The sequence below is a fragment of the Erythrolamprus reginae genome, chromosome 1 (assembly GCF_031021105.1).
Source record: "Erythrolamprus reginae isolate rEryReg1 chromosome 1, rEryReg1.hap1, whole genome shotgun sequence".
NCBI classification, from domain to species: domain Eukaryota; kingdom Metazoa; phylum Chordata; class Lepidosauria; order Squamata; family Dipsadidae; genus Erythrolamprus; species Erythrolamprus reginae.
Window position 1 is genome coordinate 80,016,982 of NC_091950.1, and position 6,455 is coordinate 80,023,436.

Consider the following 6,455-nt stretch of genomic DNA (forward strand, 5'->3'; position numbering starts at 1 on the left):
AAGGGAAGGGAAGCAATGGTGGGCTCCTACCAGAACAGCTAATTGCGCACAGCTCCGCAGCTCTGGCACACAAGTTCAGGATTGAGCGCAAGGTAGCAAAATCTCACGCAGGGACACACGGGTGCACGCATTTCGGCGAGAGAGAGGAATGAATTTGACATACATTGTGTCAAAGATTTTGCGTCCTGCACAGGTGCAGAAAGCAAAATTGTGCTCGATCCGGCACTCACACACCAGAGCCACGGAGCTGCGCGCAATTAGCCATTCTGGTAGGAGCCCACCACTGAAGTAAAGAGAAGAGAAAATTAATTGCAATAAATGTGCTCAAGTCCTTCATTTTAGAAGTGGCATAGAATCAAAGTTCCATTTAGTCCCACAACTAGATCAGATGTATCAAGAAACCTCCCAAAAGAGCTTTAGCTTCCATCTATCTTTGCTCAAGACGTACTGCCTTTGATTCTGGAGATAGCAGCTATCAAAACTAACCAGCCATGAACAGATACTCTTCAATTTTATCTAACCCCTTAGAGTACATCTTTTGGTTGTTTTCAACTTTGATATGTTACTGTTGTTGCTCTCTTGATTAAGATACATAGAAGATTCAAGTCAGGCTGTTTAAAAAGTTAGACCAAAGTCAATTAAGAAATACTAACTAAGGTTTAGGATTTAATTGAGAGCCTGAGATGAAATGTTCATTAACTCCAGTTGGCTACTAATTCACAAAAGAATTGTTTAATTGAGAATATTCCTCTTATAATGCAGCTTAAATATTTGCTCATATCAAAAAGTCATTTTGATACATCCTGTGCATGAAATAATGTTGGCCAGAAAGCAGACTGCATGCCATTCTCACCTCTTCCAAAATATGTATTCACTTGGCCAATCATACTGCATTTTCAAATTAAAGGATGCATTAGAGCAGTGGTCCCCAACGTTTTTTCCACCAGGGACCAGTTTCAGCAAGACAATTTTTCTATGGCCCAATGGGGGCGGAAAGGGGCGTGGTTGGGGGCGGGATTAAGCATGGGGGTGCTGGTCCTCCCCGCCCCTCTTTCCCGCCATCGTCCTGTGGCCGGCAGAACCTGCCTCCCAAGCCCTCTTGCCCAGCGGGAGCTAAGCGCTGGAGAGAGGGGGTCAGGCTGGCCCTCCTGCCTCCCCCCAGCCAAAAACGCAAAAGCGCCCCACGGCAGAAGCCAAAAGAGGCTTGAGCCTCTCGGTCCTTCCCGCCCCTCTGTCCCATCCATCGTCCTGTGGCCGGCAGAACCTGCCTCCCAAGGCCTCTTGCCCGGCGGGAGGCGAAGCGCTGGAGGGAGGGGGTGGCGGCGGCATGAGGGCCGGCAGCTGCTGACTCCATGGACCGGTGCAACATGCCCCGCGGCCCGGTACTGGTCCGCGGCCCGGTGGTTGGGGACCCCTGCATTAGAGCTATGATAGATAAAAAATATTATTGAATGCACTTTAATTAACATTTAACAATTAAATTATTTAAATTACTTCTAACTGAAAACCTTTGGAATAAAATGAACATGCAACAGTATTGGTACTGTATGTTTGTGCTGTAAGATAAATTCTAACAGCAATAATGATTTACATTGGGAATGTCCTTGTCATTAGCATAAATCTTGGGTTATATACTAAAATCATTAAGAAAAGTGCAAATCACACAAACTTCAATAAGTTTAGTAGTATGTAGCCTTTGGTTTGGCTAATCAACCAAAGAAAATGTTAAGATATTCATGAATTGGAAGAGCCAATGGTAACGAGATTAGCCAATGAATAGGCATAGCAACTAAGTCAGCTAATGGGAGCTAAACACATCTGAGTCTGTGCAGAGAATTGAAACTGAAACTGCTTTTCTTCTTGATTAGTTTCCACCCATTCCTTCTTGTCTAGTGCTTTGGAGAATAGCTTTAATCCCTCTTCTTTGTGGAACACTGCTATCATGTCTCCACTAGTCCTTCTTTTAATTAAACTAGTCATAACCAGTTCCTGCAACTGTTCTTCATATGTTTAATTTACAACATGTTAGCAATAGCACTTTTTAACAGAGCCAGCATATTGCCCCCACAATCCAGGTCCTCATTTCACCCAGCTCAGAAGGATGGAAGACTGAGTCAACCTTGAGCTGGTGATGAGATTTGAACCGCTGACCTACAGATCTACAGTCAGCTTCAGTGGCCTGCAGTATAGCACTCTACCTGCTGCGCCACCCGAGCTCTCTTGGATCCTGCAACAATTTGTTTCACCGAGTTTGGATTTTGTGTGGAACATTTAACTTTATAGAATTTAACCAAATATCTGAAAGAAATAATTGTATTACCCCCTCTCCCAAATTACATTCAAATGTATTTTAAGATAATAAGATGTTGGCAGAGTAAAAGCATAGATGTGAAAAAGTACAGTGATACCTTGTCTTACAAACTTAATTGGTTCCGGGACAAGGTTCTTAAGGTGAAAAGTTTGTAAGACGAAACAATGTTTCCCATAGGAATCAATGGAAAAGCGATTAATGCATGCAAGCCCAAAATTCACCCCTTTTGCCAGCCGAAGCGCCCGTTTTTGCGCTGCTGGGATTCCCCTGAGGCTCCCCTCCATGGGAAACCCCACCTCTGGACTTCCGTGTTTTTGTGATGCTGCAGGGGAATCCCAGCATCACAAAAACAAGCGCTTCGCTGGCAACGGAAGTCCAAAGGTGGGGTTTCCCATGGAGGGGAGCCTCAGGGTAATCCCAGCAGCACAAAAATGGATGCTTCGCTGGCAACGGAAGTCCAGAGGTGGGGCATCCCAGCGGCGGTGGTGGGTTTGTAAGGTGAAAATAGTTTGTAAGAAGAGGCAAAAAAATCTTAAACCCCGGGTTTGTATCTCGAAAAGTTTCTATGACAAGGTGTTTGTAAGATGAGGTATCACTGTATTATATGTGAATCAGTTTTATGTCACAGAACTTTGTCATCTCTATATGAATGTGGACTGGGAGATAAAAACAATAGATTGCTTAGTGTACATTTTAAATCTCAGGCTCTCTTCAGAAAGAAAACTCTGTGGAAGCAGTCAGATCAATTTTTGTTGGAAAAATGTTACTCCAGCAGTGTCCATGTTCTGGAAAACAAAACTTCTATCAGACTTGCAGAAGTTTCATATACAAAGAGAAATTCCTTAAAGAGAAATTACTGAGATTTGGGGAACATTGTACATCTACAGTACAGATGAAATCAATGTAGAAGAACTATATTGTAAGCCTTGTCAATGAACTCTGCAATGAAAGGTGCAAGTAGGGTTAAAATCCACTCTACTTTGTTAGCTGAAGTTAATATGCCACACTAAGAGTGTTATGTCTTAAAATCATTAGGCTTAGTCTCAGGAGACCCTGCAGGAACATATGACAAGGCCAGGCTTCTTTAGAGAGATGACACATGAAATGTTGGGGGGAGGGGGAGAAGAAACCAAATAAATCTGAAGGGGTTCCTCTCCCCCCCCCAAATCATTATAATAAAGCCAATCTCCCATCTGTCTCACCAGCCTTTTATCTCAGCAGAGATACAGGTTCATTACAAGTTGAGCAGAATGGGGTAGCACCGTGGGAATTTGTTTAAGAACCAGTGCTCCAGGGACAACAAACAGCACAAAAGTAAGTGAGGAGATGTGCAGGTGAACTGTCCTTCCAAAGACACCAACACAGTGAGCAACAGAAAGGTCTTTGCCTAGTTATTGTTTTTAAAAAAACCTTAGTGCGCTAAAAGACACACACCAGAAATTGAAAATTATAGTGTAACATTTTATCTTCTTACTATACAGATATTTACAAGAAGTACTTCGGATTTTTTTAGTACAGTGTGCATTTCTTTGTGCAATTACATGTCTATTTTTTAAAATATAAAGTAATGTTTACTATTAAGTTTCAGACTCAGGAATATCTGAGCCTGTTTATAGAATTCTGTTTTAAAGGTAGACCATTTAAAATTGGATCACAAATGTTACTCATGAAAATTATCTGTGTTAGAAATGACTTTGTCACAAATTCCAGATGTGCAACCATATAGAAACAGAGTCCATTTCAAGAGAAAAATGCAGCGATATCTACCAAGTAATGTGAAAGACAATCTGCTAACAGGATCTACAGTGACTTCTATTCAAAATTACAACCAATAGGTCTCACTGTAGGATTGTTACTATCTTCTGGACATCAATATGGTGCAGTTTTATAACACATTTCTCCCTTCTCAGGATATTTGTCCATATTTCTACATTAAAGTTGGATTGCTGAAAAAGCTTCAACAAAGCAATCTGTTGCTACCTGGACAAACCATATTTAATTGAAGTAAAGTTTCCCCAGTACATGTTTTACAACCTGAATGTGCTTATGAGCAGGAGAGAAACAATTTTGATCAGCTCATAATTGTCTATGCATTATCAGACCTGCTTTCTGAGATAGAAAAGGGGGGAAAGAATGAAAATTGCTTTATACTTTCTTACAAAATTCCATTTATCCAAACAAGAAATGGGAAGAAAAGAGATCAAAGTGTTGCCTTCATTTTTCTAGTTGTGCACATAACAGACTATTTGAAAAATGGTAATTAATCTACTATTCAGATAAGATCTTCTAAGATATGAAATTTTCATATCTAAACATAACAGTTTAGATTTTATATCTTTATAAAACTAAGCAGGTTTCAAGGAGAATGGTCTCTGTTAGTATCAATCCCCTTTGCCAACCATGTTTGATGAACTGTATCTATTAGAACAGTTTCCAAATCCCCAGAATAACCCTTGCCTTATTACATATTTTCTTTGGTTTATGTTTTATACATTTTTATTTCTGCATACACCAACAATAATATACCACACTTTGTTGCATTATAACTGGTTATCAAATATTAACAAAAGTCAGGACAAAGCAGCCTTAAATGAAGAATGTAAGACTTTCTATTAAAAATACATTTTAAGGCAACCATTTATAGTATGGCTTCATTAGGCAAAATGTGTTCTCTATTTAACCTTCTCTTAATCTGCTCACATCTTCCAATATCAGGGATCACTAAACTTGGTTTGATTGTTCTGGGGCAAATCAAAATATGTGAAGTTTTAAAATGAGAGTCCTAGAAAGCTCAAGGATATATTTAATTTGATATCTGGAAGCCAATAATTACATGGATCTATGTTTTATTGATATCATATATATATAAATATATATTATATAATATATTATATATATAATATTTCGTGAAGATGACGAGTGGGACCTTGTTGAAATGTCACCAGAAATCTCTGAATCCTATACGGGAAGAAACCTGAATATGCCAAGACCGTCATATATATATAAATATAAAAGCATTAAACCTCAATCGCTAAATCTCAATAATAAAAAATATGAGGTTTTATATACGAATTATATATATATATATATATATATATATATATATATATATATATATATATAATATATAAAACCTCATATTTTTTATTATTGAGATTTAGCGATGTTTAATGCTGTTAATCAATGTTTAGACTGCTTAATAACTGCAAAACATCAATGTCTATTGATTTATTGCAAGGCTTCCAAATCTATGATATTGTAGTGTGATTAGGACAAATTGCAATTTGTTTTCATATTCAGATTTCCATACTGAAAATAAGGTAGTCTTAAGGTAGTCCCAGCTTTTGTAACTTCTATTACCCACAGTGAATTCATTTCTAAGCAGCGGTGGGCTACGAGCCGGAACGCTAAATTGCGCTCGCCGCCATGGCTCGTAAGTTCTTGCGGGACCAGGCAATTTTGTTGCTGCACCTGTGAAGGTAGAAAAATCGCACACAGGTAGAACCTAACTGAAACACGGGCGCAATTTTGCTATCTCCACAGGTGCAGCAGCAAAATCACGGTGGTCCTGCAAGAACCTACGAGCTGTGGCGGCGAGTGCAATTTAACATTCCGGCTCATAGCCCATCGCTGCTTCTAAGCTACAACTGCTCACACTGCTTTCAATCGTTTATTCTTCCCACTGAAATCAGGTGTATTAGTAAGATGAGAGTTTCACATTTAGTTACTAATCTCTTTCTTTTTGTTTACACTGTCAGTTTGTCTGTGAATGGGATAGTAGCAACTCAAGGAATATAGTGGGGGGGATAAACCATGTGGCAAGATTACTAAATCTTTTCAGCTAGGTAAAAGGTGATAGAAGAAAGCGGGGGAAATGCCAGCTCCGGACCTGCGATTTCTACCCAATCCAGGATGGTCAAATGTTTCTGGATTCAATTCAAGAATGTTCAAATTGTATTTTCATCATCATTCAAGTATCAATAATATAATCCCAAAGGCATTTTAATTAGGGGATGGGAAGGCTAGATAGTTATTTCCATTCCCATGGTTCCTAAGATAGCAGCTTTAATTATATTGTTCTTAGCTAAAAGTCCTTCAGTGTATACAATAATTTTTTCAATCTTTTTTCTTTGATGATCTTTGA